Raw genomic sequence first — 16,320 nt, 5'->3', positions numbered from 1 at the left:
CCTAGAAATTCCTAGAGAGTTGGGGAGGGCCCACTGTAATGTTACATGACAGTTGTAGCTTGGCAAAGGATCATTTCACTTTCTTTTGCAGAGTTAACTATAAACCTTTCAACATTACTTTTATGGTTGTGTGAATGTGACCCCATTAGTTGGTGGAGGAGGAACATCACATGGTTCAAGTGCTGGCTCATCCTCTACCTCATGTTACTGCTTCTGCTCTAGTGTGGATGTAAAAGCAACTACTGTACAATATGGATAGGAGGCGAGGATGGTACTATAGGCCAGCAGCTTGTAAAATGTAAAATAAAAAATTGAAACAGAGATAATAATCCTGTAAACCCCCCCCCCCAGATGTTAGACTGCAACTCCCAAAATTCCCCACCTTTGTTTGTGCTATCTGGGGCTGATGGGAGCCGAAGTTCAGTAATACACATAGGGTTGCATGAGCCCTACCCCTGTTTTAAAGTATATAACTAAAATGTAACTAAATGGAACCCTTTAGTACCTTGTGATAAAGCAAAGAGTTGCTTTCTGAAAATGTTGCCCATAACAGCAACTAATTACTTTAGGGGGCCTTGGAACTAGAACTGTATCTAATTACTTTTTAAATAAGTTTCTAAATTCTGAATGTGTCCAGAAATGAATGAGCCCCCTCCCCCACTATACTCATTCACTACAAGTATGTATTTTGTGTAAGTTATATCTTATCTGGACAGTGCAACTCTACAGACTTGAGAAGCTCTGATCAATTGCAGACCAGTTAAAAAGGCTCAACAGACAGTACTTAAGGGGCAGCTCCATGGCACCCCTTTCCTTGCCAAATCTGGCTTTTCCATGGTGCAAAAAGAAGCTGCAAAAAGCAGTTCCTTTTTGCACCACAGAAAGGATGCCCTAGCCTTTCACCGCTTCTCTTTTCACCACATGTAAGCGCTGCATCAAAGACACGGCATGATGCCGCATGCTGTCTGGTCAGGTGGGCAGCGTGGGGATGGAGCTGGGGTGGCCAGTGTGAAGTCACCACATCCCCAAACCACCTCTCATGCCAGCATATAACGCCAGTCTGTCGAGCCTCTAAGTTTCATTATAAAACCTGAAATTCTGCCAGATGCTTCCAAAGTGGACTCAAAGTAGTCACTCTGACAAAGGCATCTGGGTTGTGGCCACATTCTCTCTCCTGAAATTCATCAGAGGCCATCAATGTTGATAGACATATCTTGTCCTTCTGAAAGTTTTCTCTATTTGACCTATACCTTCATTTATTGCCATTACACTCAATAGCTGTCAAACACGCAGGGTTCCTGCTTGGTCTCTCACAATCTTTCACATATTTTAAATGTATTAAAACTGTAACAAAAGCCTATTAAAGCTAAGCTTTTATATAAATCCATTGTTAGAAGAAATATGGAAACAGCCCTAGAAGATCTACAGCTTATCTTGAGACAGTGGTTCTCACACTCTGGTCCTCTAGATGTTTTGGATTTCATTTCCTAGAAAGTTCTGCCATTGTAACCAATGCTCAGAAATTCAGAGAGTTGAAGCCCCAAATATCTGGAGCATAAGATGTTGAGAAATATGGTCCTGGAATACTTGAAGCATCATAGATATATAGCAACTCTTGATCTTGTGGTCACAGTCATGATTTCCCCCCACAAAAAAATGCCCCTCTGAGGTGGTACTTGCATTGGGAGGATAAGCTTCCACTGGCATCAATGAGATGTTAATATGAGCTTTAGAGAAGCAGGGCTGGCCCAAGATATTTTATTGATTGTGGAAAAAATTAAGATGATAATCCCATTTGATATACAAATTGCAACTCCACAGGCAAGTTGATGAGACTGGTAAGGGGACAGTGTTTTCCACTGAATTTAAAAGTAACAGGGTTTTCATGGCCTCACTCCTCCAATACCTTGCAGCCACCTCTCAATATCTGCCATCGTGGTGGCTGTACAGACAGCCCCTTTTTGACCTGGATGGAGGCCATAGGAACAGCATGGCCTCCGAAAGGAGCAAAAAGAAGTCCTGAAAAGGGGATTTTTTTGCATCCCAGAAGGGGCGCCATAGGCACGCTTACAAGCCATGATGATGTCCCTTGTGTGCAGCACTGTTTAGGTGCTGCGCACGATGGGCATCATAATGGTGCACACCATCTAGATGAGCATGTACCAAGATGGCGCCTGGCAAGAGTTTGGAGCATCCTGACGTTCCACCCTCCCCATGCCTACAGGCAGGCACAAGGTGCCAGTCTGTAGAGCCCCAAAGTCAGTTTTCTCATTGCACTTAATGATAGGCCAGCATTGGGAGTAAGTGATTTTTGCTGACGTGCTGCTATTTACATATGAAAAATGTTTAGACAAGACAAACACAACATATTCTACAGCAACAGTCAAGATGTTTGATTAGCAGAATTGCCAGTCTTATTACTTTTAGCAGTCACTTGAATCAGGAAAATCTATCCTCTCCAAAACAACTAACATCAGAATGATACTAAGTAATGCCCTTTCCATTAGGAGGAACTTTCTGACAGTAAAGGTTGTTCGACAGTGGAACACACTACCTCAGAGACCTTGAAGGTCTTTAAACAGAGGCTTGATGGCCATCTATTTGGGATGTTTAGATTGAGATTTCCTGCATGGCAGGGATTGGACTGGATAGCCCTTGTGGTCTCTTCCAACTCTACAATTCTATGATTTATATCCTGCCTTTCTCCCAATACAAGACCTAAGGCAGCTTACAAGAAATTAAAACACAGAGTAACAAAGGGCAGGGCTCTGTACATGTGTGAAAGACAGAATTTTAGCAGGTGTTACTTGTCATGCAAGATTCACCTGATGAAATTCCCCCTTCTTCAGAAACTTTAAAGTCAGAGGAGCCCTTTCCAAATTTTTTTATGAGGCACCCCTAGTTCGATGGTTAGGGGGTTATTAAGCAAGGAAAGTAGTACATGCTGCCTTCTACCATGATATATGTTGTTGTTGTGTGCCTTCAAGTTGTTTCCAACTTATGATAACCCTAAGGCAAACTTATCATATAGTTTCTTGGCAAGATTTGTTCAGAGGAGGTTTATCATTGCCTTTCTCTGAGGCTGAGAGTATGTGACTTGCCCAATGTCACCCAGTGGGTTTCATGGTTGAGCTGGGAATTGCACCCTGGTCTCCAGATCCGTAGTCCAATAGTTAAACCACTATGCCATGCTGGCCATATGTATATGTAGCTGTACATTGGACTCATGCCTGATATGTCATCAACAGTAGTAATGTTTTTAACCTTTATATTGAATTTTTTATCCTGTATTGTAACGTTTTAAATTTTGTAAGCCGCCTTGATCATATTTATGGAAAGGCGGGGTAAAAATAAAAGTTATTATTATTATTATTATTATTATTATTATTATTATTAACAGGATGCCAGCCAATATGTACGATATACACTGTATGTAATATATAATAGACATTACATACAGTTCCTTTGTTTAGGCCTGATTCTTCTACCAATCAATTTTGATACAGGAACTGACATTACACAGACTGCAGTGGCCATCTCCATCAGTAGATTTTGGGCACTATGAAAGGGCAGTCCCTTGTTTGTTATTTTATTTGTTATTTTATTTTTACTTTCAGTTATAAATGGAGGTGCTGAAGGCATTTTTTGCCTCCTCAGTTTGGTTTGGTTTGGTTACTATGCACCCTGACTCAGTTTGAGGGGAGCTTTATTTGCTGTTCCACCTCAGGCAGCAGAATTCCTTGAGCTGGCCCTGTCACATTTCTATGTTTATAAGGGAGAAAGTGGGGGGGGGGGGGGGTGAATGCCTTTTATATTGTTTTTTTTTTCCCTCTTCTTCTGGCCTCTGCAATGACTGTTGTTCTCTCAGTCTCCCTCCCTCCAACGCACTGACTCTCAAATAATAATAATAATAATAATTTATTTTATTTATATACCGCTATTCCAAAGATCATAGCGGTGAACAGCAAGTAAGCTAATTAGCAAAACTCTTGAGCCTTTCTTCATCAGGAAGACACTACAGTCCCTAGATCATTTTTTAATGAAATTACAGTGAAAATCCTACATGACAGACTTAAAATAACATAATGGTCATGTTGGAGTTAAAAAAAGAGGGACACATGCCTTTTAAAGGATGGTTTCAATAGAATCTACCTAGGAGACATCACACCTTGTGGTAGTCCTTCATCTACAATAAAACATTAAAAGGAATCTATTTTATAGCTCTTTTAAGACTGGCCTGCTTGTGAACAAATCCCTAAAGGTAGTCCTAAATCCACCCCCCACCCCTCAAAAAAGTTGAATTTATCCATTAAAATCCATTTTTATTAATCTAGCTAAATAAAGAAATGTCATTTATCAAGCAGATAATTCAGGAACAGAATACAGTTGAACAGTATACCCATTATTAATGGAATGTTTCCATACTACAGGACATTTCTAAAAAGAGCTATAGAAGTGCATTAAAGATCCTTAAAATCCAGAGAGTGCATTAAAATACAGACTAGAGTTTGGTAGCTGTCACAGGCATTTCCTTATCTTGATACTGTAGCTCCTCTTTGTACAGTGATAGAGCTTAGAATAAGAGCAGAATAAAAATGGGAGAGAGAGAAAGAGAAATGGTAGAAGTCTACCAAATTATGCAAGTTGTAGAGAAAGCAAACAGGAACAAGTGTCTCCCTCTTTCATTATACTAGAATGAATGGGGTCATCTGCCGAACAGTGGGAGATTCATGATGAGTATGGGCAAGTCACAGTCTCTCAACCTCTAAGGCAAATTCACTCTGGCAAATTCACTCTGAAGAAACCTGCCAAAAAAACATCATGAGAGGTTCATCTTAGGGTTGCCATAAGTTGGAAATGACTTGAAGGCACACAGCAGCAACAATAGAATGTACTTCATCTCTTACATCAACTTAGTGCCACATGCTGTACTGGTGGCTACCAATTCAAACAGCTTTACAATGGAGGCAAATTAATTCATGGAAAATAAAATCATTAGTGACAACTGTTCATCATGCCTCCATGTTTCCTCTCCAAGTGTTAGAAGCAGGATGCCTCTCAATATCAGTTGCTCGGGAATATCGATGGGGAACACCTTCATGCCCATGCCTATATATGCAATACCCATGGGCATCTGATTGGGTACTGGAGGAAGAGGATACTGGAATAAATGAGACATTTGTTCTAATTGAGCAGATCTCTTCTTACATTGTAAGTCAAGATGGATAGTATATATTTTTTCAGATGTTGTTGGACTACTACTCTTGTCATTTCTCACCATTACTTTGGCTGGCTAATGATGATAGGAGTTGCAGTCCCACAACATCTGAAGGGCCAGAAGTTGTCTGACCCTTTTCTAACTGAAAGTTGGATAGAACCTTGTTCTTCACTTGTTCATGACCCTGGGTGACTTGCAACTAAACATTAGCATCAAGTATTTGTTCTCCTTGCTATGCTCTTGTAATCAGATTCATTATTATATGACTGTTTAACAGGCCTGTCTATTGTGCCTTGCATCTGAAATCCAAAACATGCCATGGTAAAAGAGAAAGTAAAAAAGATGGTGGTAGGAGTAACATTGTGTGGGTATGTGTTCACTTCACTTACGTGTGCAAGCTTGATTTCTGTACAGGATTAGAATCATGAGGTTAAGCTAAAAGCTTCATAGAAAATGCTGGTTTGGAGAAGAAATTGAAGAGCCAGAGCAGATTAAGACATTTTGCCACATGAGACAAAGAACAAAATGGTGGCTCCATAGACAAAACTGACCAGACTGGCCCTTGAACAATACTTGCAAGAAAAACCCAATGCAATATTGTGAAGAACTTTATACAGTGTTCATAATACCTTATATTTAGTGATCTATTGAGTGAACATAGCCTACCATAGTGGACATAGTCACCTATTTTGGGAACAGAACATACGTTTCCTTTTACCAAATCAGGCAATCAATCAATCTAGCCTAGAGGTGGGCAACCGTGGTCCTCCTTATGATTTTATACCTGAACTTCCATACTCCCTCCACACTGGCTATGCTGGCTTCAGTCTGATGGAAGTTGTGGGGAAAAGAACTGGAGGGCCACAATGTCCACTCTGTGCCTAGCCCAATGTTATCTGCTCTGAATACCGGTAGACTGCCAGGATTTCTGTTGGGAAATGTTTCCAGGCTTACTAGCTGACATCCTCCAACCCATTGGAGTTTGGTTCTAGGATCCCCCACAGATACTAAAATCCATGGATGCTCAAGTCTTATTATACACAATGGGGGAGTAAAACGGTGTCCCTTATAAAAAATGGCAAAATCTAGGTTTCCTTTTTTGGATTTTTTAAAAATACTTTTTGTATAATGAGATTTTAGTTGTACTTTATTTTAATTTATTGTAAGCAGCCTTGGGTCTTGTGCTAGGAAAAAGGCAAAATAAAATAAAATAAAATAATAGACAGCAGCATTTGAACCTGAAATAAATGGAATATGATACTTAGGAACATCCTGACAGTTGGAACTATTTGACAGTGGAATATGTTCTCTCAGAGTGTGGTGGAGTCTTCTTTGGAGGTTTTTAAACAGAGGCTGGATGGTTATCTGTTGGGGTGCTTTAATTGTGTGTTCCTGCATGGCAGGGGGCTGGACTGTATGGCCCTTGGGGTCTCTTCCAACTCTATGATTCTATGATTCTATGTCTGTGTAGATAATGAAGAGATAATGGAAAGAGATTGGATGGTCCTTGTGGTCTCTTTAAACTCTGGTTCTATGATTGGTGAAAGTAGGGAGCCTTGAACATTGGACTATGACCACAGGGTGACCTTGTGGGAATTTGGGACATAATGTGGATATTTTAATACGTTGTGAGCCACTTGGATTGTCTCGTCACAGAAAAGCAGGATAAAAATAGAAGTTTTATTATTATTTATTTGTGCAAGTCATACGTTCTCAGCCTCAAAGAATGGCAATGCCAAGCCACTTCTGAAGAAACTTGCCAAAAAAAAAACCTGTGATAAAATTTGCCTTAGGGCTACCATATGTTAGAAATGACTTGAAGGCAAACATCATAACATAAATGCCTTTCTTTTTCTCTTTGATCTTATCTTTCTATTGTGCAGAGATAATAATACTGACCTACCTTATAGTGACCCTTTTAAGGATTACTATGGTGATGTATATCAGAGATGGGGAACCTGTGGTCCTCTAGATATTGTCAGGCTGCAGCTCCCATCATCTCTATCCAGCACAACCAATGGTGAGGGATTATACCTAGGCAATGAGGAAATCAGAATAGTTAAAGATTTTCCATACCCTGGATCAAACATTGATCCGAAAGGAGACTACAGTCAGGAAATAAAAAGACTAGGAATGGAAAGGGCAGCCATGAAAGAACTACAAAAGATCCTAAAGAGTAAAGATGTACAAGTGAGCACTAAAATTAAAAACATCCAAGCCATTGCATTCTCCATCACCATGTACAGATGTGAGAGCTGGACAGTGAAGAAAGCAGGTAAGAAGAAAATCAGGTCATTTGAGAAGTGGTGCTGGAGAGAGTGCTGAGGAAACTGAATAGCCAAAAAGACTAATGGGTCCTTGAACAGATCAAGCCTGAACTCTGCCTGGAAATCAAGATAATCAAACTAAGACTGCCATACTTTGGCTACATCATGAAAAGACATGACTCATTCAAAGACAACAATGCTAGGAAATGTAAAAAGCAATAAAAAGAGTGGAAGACCACAGGCCAGATGGCTAGACTCAATTAGGGAGGTCAGAGATCTGAATCTACAGAACAACTCCAAGCCCCCCTGTCCTCCACTGCTCTGCTTAGGTTCTGTTATACGTTGTTCTTGTTAGCTACCCTCCAGCTACCCTTGACTCATAGCGACAACATCTGGAGGTCCACACATTCTTCATCCTTGATATATGCATGAACTGGGATACATATTCTGTATTATTTACAGAATGGTCATCACTTCTTTAACCAGTTTCAAAATGGAGTTGAAGACCATCCTGTTTGGAGAAGCATTCCCAGGCATTGCATGATTGTCACTTGCTACTTGATGTTCTTTTGTTGCCTGTTTTATTGAATCATTTCCTGTATTGCTATGTATTTTATATGTATTATCCTATTATTTCTTAGATTGTACGCCATAGGCAGGTTTACTCTTTTATATTTATTGTTTTTATGTACAGCGCTGTGCAAATCTACAGCGCTATATAAATAAAGAATAATAATAATAATATTTATAATAAATTCAATGCTTAATATGATCTGGAAAAGCAAAATTAAATTGTTTTGTTCTGCAAAGACAAATGGCTCTTGCTTGAAGAACAATGAAAATTTATGAAAGTAAAGCCAAAATATAGGACAGAGCGTTTTACTAAAAATCATCTCCTGCCTTCTGGTTCTGAAGACGCTACAAAAACAGCCTTGGGTATCCTCAGTTATTCTTGAGGACATCTTGCGCTTGGGAGGAGGTTTTATTTGTTTCTGCTTCTTCATTACAACATAGTTTATATAACTCTAAAATAGCTTCCCCAGAAGTCTCTATCTTTGTAGATGTTACCACAGTAAGCAGCAACAAAAAAAGTCTTTGCAGCAAAGATGGTCTCATTTTTATTAGAATGAAATCCCAGCCACTTTTCAAGTTTTTTTAAGTGAACCTGCCAGGACAAATGCTGAATGTAAGAGGGGAAAAGAAACTCAACAGCAATTACTTCTGAAGATGATGCCAAGAGAATGGTATTAGAAGGTCTATGCTGTTGTCTCATTACTTGGGCTAAGCAGGCCTCAGCTAGGCCAGCACCCAGATGGAAGGGAACCCATTTGCAATTGCTTGTTATTCTGGCTCAGTGAAATAGCTCATCTTTCCTTCCCTCCCGTTACCCCCAATGACTCAAGAAAGCTGTAAGAATGTCATCCAAACATCAATTTCTACTGATGTCACATACACCAGGCCTTCTATAAAGCCAAAAAATATTACAGGAATATGCAGTGTTTTAATGTCAGCTTCTCCCCAATTTTCTAAGGCTCAAGGCAGTTAACAATAGTTTAAGAAATAAATGAAGAGAGTTGGATTGATAGACAGATATGCCACATTAATTTAACCTACTTAAACAAGTAAAAAGGAGGGTTTAACATATTTGTTTGTTGTTGTTGCTACTGTTATGTTCCCTCACGTCCTTTCCAACATACAGGAACCCTAAGGCAAATCTATCATGGGGGTTTCTTGGCAAGGTTTGTTCAGAGCCTGTTTGCCATTGCTTTCCTCTGGGGCTGAGAGAGTGTCACTTGCTCAAGGTCACCCAGTGCAATTCTATGGCTGAGCAGGAATTCAAACCCTGATCTCCAGTGTCTTGGTTCAACACTTTATTATATATATGTTACATTTATATCCCATCATTTCTTCTCAGGGTGATATACAGGAAACATGTGACTCATGTGGTCCTCCATATGTTGTTGAACTACAGTTCCTAGGAGTACTAGCCAGCACAGCCAATGGTGAGGAATGCTTCAAATTGCAGTCCAGCACCATATGGAGAGCTGTGCAACTCCCACCACCAGGTACATGATCTTTTTCATTGTTATCCCCACAACTGTATAAGGGAAGTTAAGCTGAAACATAGTGAGTGACCCAAGATTTTCAAAGTAAAAACTCTAAAATGGGTTTTGTGTTCTTCTTCTGAGAATATTTTTTCCTGCCTGCTAACTGAATAGCACAATCTCATGTTTACTCAGAAATAAGTCTGACTTTGATCAAACAGAGCTTCATTCCCTTCTAAGCATATCTGTAATTTCAGTCTGGAACTACAACATTACATATACTTAACCTGGGATTAAGAACCATTGATAGTGAGCCAGCATGGTACAGTGGTTTAAGTGTTGAATTAGGACTCTGAAGACCAGGGTTCAAATCTCCACTCAGCCATGGAAACCCACTGGGTGACCTTGGAACAGTCGCTCTCTCTTAGCCTGAGAGGAAAGCAGTGAAAACCTGCCTCCAAATTAATCTTGCCAAGACAACCCTAAAATATGATTGCTATAATTCAAGTTGACTTAGAGGCACCACTGCCTCTAAGTCAACAATAACATGCATCACTGAATACAGTCAAGACTTAATATAAAGAGGATTGTACTGCAGTCATATTTATGTGGAAAAAGCCCTACTTAACACAGTGGAACTCACGTCCATTGAAGATTGCTCATTATAAACAAGAAGCCATCTTACATAAAACTCAGTCACTGGGGCATCTAACTCCAGCACTGTAAACTCCATTTGGAAAACACTTTATCGTTCTTGTTGTTGTATGCCTTCAAGACATGTTCAGCTGATGCTGACCCTAAGGTAACCCTATCATGGTGTTTTCTTGGCAAAATTTGTTGCTTTGGTCATGCAGTGGGTTTCCATGTCTGAGCAGGAATTTACTGGCCTACTCCAAGGCGACAACAGTTCCCCAAGGCCTTTCCCAGCCTTGCAGTTGGTTTACAAGCAGATCATCATTATTTCCAGGAAATGGCCTTGGGGTTGCATATGGCTCCCAGGCCACTTTTTGTCCACACACCACTTTAGGGGAAGACCCTGGGCTGTGCACCGACTCTCCCACTAAGCTATTGTGCCTCCTACACAAACTACAAAATATCTGTGATATCAGGCCAGTGGCTTCCATATCAGAGGTGGAATGAATCAATTCTATTTTAGTTCAGTCTGTAAAACACCTATCCATGGTGCTGAACCTGTTCTGGGTGATGTTTAGCACTGTGGACAGCTCTTTTTAAAACCTGGAATGCAACCTGGATTCACTGTGCCCCTGCCCCAACAGGATATTGACAGCTGTCTAAATAATGTTATAGTATGGTGGCTAATTGATGTATCATATTTATAGCCCATCCTTCCTCCAAACTGTTCAGAGCAAGTATTTTATTCCATTTCCTCCCCCACAAATCTGAGGGACAGATAACAAAGCCAGGCATACAGCTTTTGGGCTGAGTAAATACTTGACCTCCAGGCTGTTTGACTCCAGTATATCTTTTCAATACACGCTCTTTTCAGTACACGGTGGATTATGCATCCACCAGGACTAGTCCAAGACATTTTGCTGCCTGAGGCAAAATGCAAGATCCTCTCCCAACTGCATGTACAGAGGGTGATTTAGACCAGCAGTTCAATCATACTTCTACACTGATGATGGCAGAGCGTCTCCCATTGCACTTGAGGTATCAGGCTAGTTTAGATATTTACCTGGGGCATCGGGCTCCAGAACACATTGTATGGCACAGAGGAATATGTGGGCCTTAGATATACTAGACCCAAGAAGCATTTGTAGAATGTCCCTCTCCTTGTAGGCCCACTTGGCACCTACATTATTGTCATTCTGATGCCAAGTGAAAACTTGGTTGCATACAAAGATTTTGGGACCCAAGTTGTTTTCATAGAATCATACAGCTGACAGGGACTTCATAGGCCAAGTCTAACCCCCTGCTCAATGCAGGAGCTCCAGCTACAGCATCCCTAGAAGGCAACCTTCCAGCCTCTTTTTGAAGGCTTTCAGAGAAAGTGATCCAACTTTTTGGTAATTGGTTCCATCATTGAATTTTTCTTACCATCAAGAAGTTCCTTCTAATGATCAACCAAAATTTAACCTCCTGTATCCCTCTATGGACAGAGTGCTTGTATCCATAGATGAATTCATAAGAATCCCTGCACTGAGAAAGGGGTTGGCCTATGAAGTCCCTGTTAGCTGCATGATTCTATGAATTCAGATTCTATTAAGTCTCAAAAACAAGCAACCATGTTTTCACTTGGCATCAGAATGTAGGTGCCAAGTGGGCCTCCAGGGAGAGGCATCCTATAACAAGAATGCCACAGGAGAAAGGCCCAAATATTCCTCTCTGCCATACATATTACACAGATCTACACATGCAATGGTTTTGAATTGTTTTAAAGTATCTTAACTGGTTTTAATGAGTCTTTAAACTTCTTATATTGTTTAAAACGTGTTTAGCCCTTTAAAATCATTTTATTATTTATACTGTTTCAAACTGATTATGCTGATTTGACCAGACCAGTGATTTCTTGAGATTTTTAGATAGAGGGCAGGATACAAATATTTAAATCAATCAATCAATAAATCCGTGAAGTCCAGGAGCTGAAGCCAGGAGGCTGACATTGCTGCTCCCCAGTATATACCATCTGAAGAGATTGACTCATTCTGCCTTATGGTAGCATTGACCCTAGCATTCTTTGCTGTGTTGTGCTATGACTGTTTATTTCTCCATCCAACACCATGCTTCTTTGAAAGGATAATATTTTTTTAAAGCAAGGTAGCCAGAATAAGAAACAAAGCCTATAAAAATCTATGATCTTTGATATTAGTCCAACCCTACACGCACCTATACACATAGAACACTTCCAGTTCTGAATGTGAGTTTGCAGCAATTTTGCCTTCCAGTCATTGACCCCCTATGCTAGGAAGCCATTAAATAACAGTTACAGATGTGCCAGCAAAACACACACATGCTCATCCCTGGGAGCTACTCATAAACAGCTTCTCCCAGTGTACACATATGTACACATATCCCTCAAGCAACAAGAGGAGACCACTGGGTTACAACAGTCCTCAGGCAGGCTGGCTAAAGGTGACTAGTATTTGTTTCCATGTTAAAAGATTCCCCAGCTACCCTCTCCCAAATTATACTATCTTGCAAAGCCACCATGTTGTACACCACTACAACCATCAGGGCATTTGCAAAATTCTACATGCTCTGGAACAGCAAGATAGAATAGGTGTCCATCTGGGAGAAGGGGAGGGAAGGGGGCCGGCTTTTGATTGAATAGCTCAGATCACACCACCTCTGTCATTCATTTGACAATAATGATGGGAGGGGGAGGAAGAGAACAACCAGGCACTCTAAACCAGAAAATGAGCGGGTATAATTTAGGGTTGTCAGATGTCCCTTGCTTTATTATTGGCACATAATATCCTATGGGGACAGCCCCTTGCTTCACACCAGCAGCTCTCCCTTACATTCCTTTGTTTTGAAATTTTGATCCAGCAGCTCTATGGATGCTACATTATGGAGCACAAATGGGAATATCAGAAGGGGAAGGAACCCCATGGAAGAGCTGCCAAAGTCAAAGACACATCACTCATTCTTCCCTCTCCTTCCTCCCCATCAACCGCTTCCAATGTGCCCTAAAGATCTTTTGCTTTGCTTCCACGTTGTCGTTGGAAGCAAGCCTGTTTGCATGTGGTTGAGCTCAACACAATCACTGTCTATCTTCCCTGTCAGCAGTTCCCTCTCTCTCTCTCTCTCTCTCTCTCTCTTCTATCTTTCATATCCCCATCTTTATTGGCCTTGCAGGAGAAGATCAGCAGACTCATACAATCAAAAACAGTGAAAATATTTAGTGGCGTTATCATCCACTAGTATCACCCTCTTTCTTTCTTTCTTTCTTTCTTTCTTTCTTTGGCCATCTTCATTTTCCTCCCCTTAAAAAAATCAAAACAAAATGGAAAGAGACAGGCTTCTGTGTCTGTATACCCTGATGAGCCATCTTTTTACAAGGCACCAGAAAAAGAAATCAAGCAGAGAGCCGGATGAGAAGATGGAAAAACTGCATTGGAGAAGAAACGGCGAGGCTATGCAGCAAAAGGCATCCATGTAAACAAGCCTATGGCCACTGAGGATACAGAAATACAATAAAAAAATAAAATATGTTACAAATGTCAAGGCAAACCCTCTCATGAGGCTGATCTGCAGGATTTTGACCTCCAAGAGACAGGCATACAAACTCTTTGTATCTTTTAATAGGGCCCGCATTGCAGAAGGAAGAAAATGCTATCTGAACAAATATTTTTGGTCCCATTGTAAGAGCTGAGGCTGTCAGAGAGGCTATTCTGGGAAGACCTACACTGATTTCACTGCAGTCTTTATAAGCATTTGTAGAATGTCCCTTTACAACATACAACATGCTACCCTCCCACCCTCTCCCCACTTTTATCTGTTGTCCTAAATTTTAGGTTTATTATTATATATTTTTAATAGATCTTCTCTTCACTTTGTGTGCATAGGCTTGTTATGCAAGCCAGCAGGATGTTTATGATAGGAAAGGACTTCCTGGTGACAAAACACTTGGCATTTTCCTTCCCCTTGTTTTCACCTCTGGACCCTCAACCCCTCACACACAGACACCCATATATATATATACACACACACACACACACATCCCACCAAGAGAGTTTTCAAGAGAGATACACTTTGGGTTCCTTTTCAGCTCCATCACCATTGGGAAGTGGGGGGGGGGGGGTGGACAGCTGTGAGGATCAAAGGAAAGGGATTTGGGGAAAGCCATCAAATCATCCTCATCATCATCCTCATCATGTGCAAGAGCCCCCTCGCAAAGAGATCTCCTCTCTAGGGCCAGGTCTTCCCCCCCATAAAAAAACAAAACAAAATAAACATGGGAAATCATGAGTGCCACAATTCCTTGCTTTGGACAATGGGAGAGAACACAGAGAGAGGAATACATATTGTAGTTAGACAGACAGACAGACTGACGAGAGCCCCCTTACAAAGAGATCTCCTCTCTAGGGCCAGGTAAATAAACATGGAAAATCATGGATGCCACAGTTCCTTGCCAAGGACAAGGAGAGGGAGCACACACAGATATATGCTATCTATCTATCTATCTATCTATCTATCTATCTATCTATCTATCTATCTGCAAGAGCCCCCTTGCAAAGAGCTCTAGGGCCAGGCTTTCAAATAATAATAATAAACATAAACATGGGAAATCATGAGTGTCACAATTCCTTGCGGAGGACAAGGGGAGGGAACACACACAGATATATATATATATATATATATATATACGCATTCAAGAGCCGCCTTGCAAAGAGTTCTCACCTCTAGGGCCAGGTGTTTAAAAAAACCAAACAAACATGGGAAATTATGGCCGCCACAGTTTCTTACTCAGGGCAAAGGGAGAGGGGGCACACACAGAGAAAGTATATATGCGCGCATATATATATATATATATATATATGTATATGTATATGTATATACACACACACACACACACACACACACAAAACCACAGCAGCAGCAGCCCTGTGTTTACATCCCATTCCAACCTATCGCATGACGCTCACCCGGGTACAAAAGATTACAAAACCCATCCCCTCCACACCCCTCCCTCAAAATAGAGAGAGAGAGAGATAAAGAAAGGGGGGACTACTAACCCCAAAGGATGCTCTTCCCTTTCCCAGCGCTCCAGCTGCTGCCTCCTGGCTCCTCTGAGCAGTTTACTTCATGAACCTGCCTCCCTCTACACACACACAAACACACACACACACACACACGCCCCAGACCCACACCCTCCTCCCCTTTCTTCTTTTTAACAGCAATCCATATTCATCCGCCCGCCTCCTCCTCCTCCTCCTCCTCTCACCAAGGCAAAGGGGGAGCAGCAGCAGCAGCAGCAGCAGAGGAAGGGGCTGGTGGCCCATCCCTGCCTCCCTCCTGGGCTACCTACCCGATCGATGCCCTGCGGACTAGCCTCTTGCCTCTTGCCACAACGACGACCACGGCTGGCTGGGGGCCTTTCGAAAGCGCCCCCCCCCAGGCCCTCGAGCCTGGAAAGGGAAGGAGGGAAGGGCAGGCTGGGGACAGAGAGGAAGGAGAAGGAAGGAAGGAAGGAGAAGGAAGGAAGGAAGGAAGGAAGGAAGGAAGGAAGGAAGGAAGGAAGGAAGGGTCTTTCTATTTGGCAAAGGGGGGGGGGAGTCTGAGGAGCCAGGCGAGGGCCAGGCCTTGGGGTGGAGGTTGTGGGCCTTGGGCCTGTGTCTGAGGGAAGGAGGGGCCTTAAGGGTCCAAGCCAGGGAGCCCCTTCTGAGGGGGAAAGCGGGCGCCCACTGGGCCAAAAGAAGGGAGGGAAAAGCAGCCCAAGGTGAGGAAAGGGGGAGCGCAGAAGTGGGAAAGGAGGACGAGAAGAAGAAGAGGAGGAGGAGAAGGGGAAGAGGGGGGGCGTCGCGCTGAATCACCCTCCTTGACTGTCTGGAGGGGTTGGAGCCTGGGATGGCGAGGAGGAGGAGGAGGAGGAGGAGGATGCTGGCTGTACCATTGTGGCAGGGGATATTGGGGGGGGGGGGGACGGGGCTGCCATGGCAACGGGAAGGAGCCCACGTGACGTCAAAGGCCTGCCAGGGCTGCTCCAGAGGGAGGGAGTCTAATCTGCAGCTTGGGCTCCTGCATCCCTCTCCCTCCCTGGCTCTGCCTCCATCCTCTCTGCTGCTGCTGCTGCTGCTGCAAACAGGGAAGCAGTTGGCCGAGGAAA

The 16,320-nt window shown here is 42.2% G+C and overlaps 1 protein-coding gene across 5 annotated transcripts in view; it reads right to left on the bottom strand.

Annotated features, from left to right (window-relative positions):
* MAPK10 (mitogen-activated protein kinase 10) overlaps positions 1–15,681 on the bottom strand; it is a 268,834-nt gene extending 253,153 nt beyond the window's left edge. For 4 of the 5 annotated variants that reach the window (XM_089526169.1, XM_089526166.1, XM_089526167.1 and 1 more), the window contains exon 1: positions 15,523–15,681. The gene's annotated coding sequence lies outside the window, so the exon portion shown is untranslated. Of the gene's footprint in view, positions 1–15,229; positions 15,248–15,522 lie in introns of those variants that run through there. The other variant, XM_089526171.1, reaches the window with a different exon arrangement.
* Positions 15,682–16,320: the final 639 nt, after the last annotated feature.

This window comes from Sceloporus occidentalis, unplaced genomic scaffold, assembly GCF_023333645.1.
Source record: "Sceloporus occidentalis isolate IW3139 unplaced genomic scaffold, rSceOcc1.0.p SCAF_5, whole genome shotgun sequence".
Lineage (NCBI taxonomy): Eukaryota > Metazoa > Chordata > Lepidosauria > Squamata > Phrynosomatidae > Sceloporus > Sceloporus occidentalis.
The sequence above is the reverse complement of the archived record's forward strand: the minus strand, read 5'-3'. Positions and strand labels throughout refer to the sequence as shown.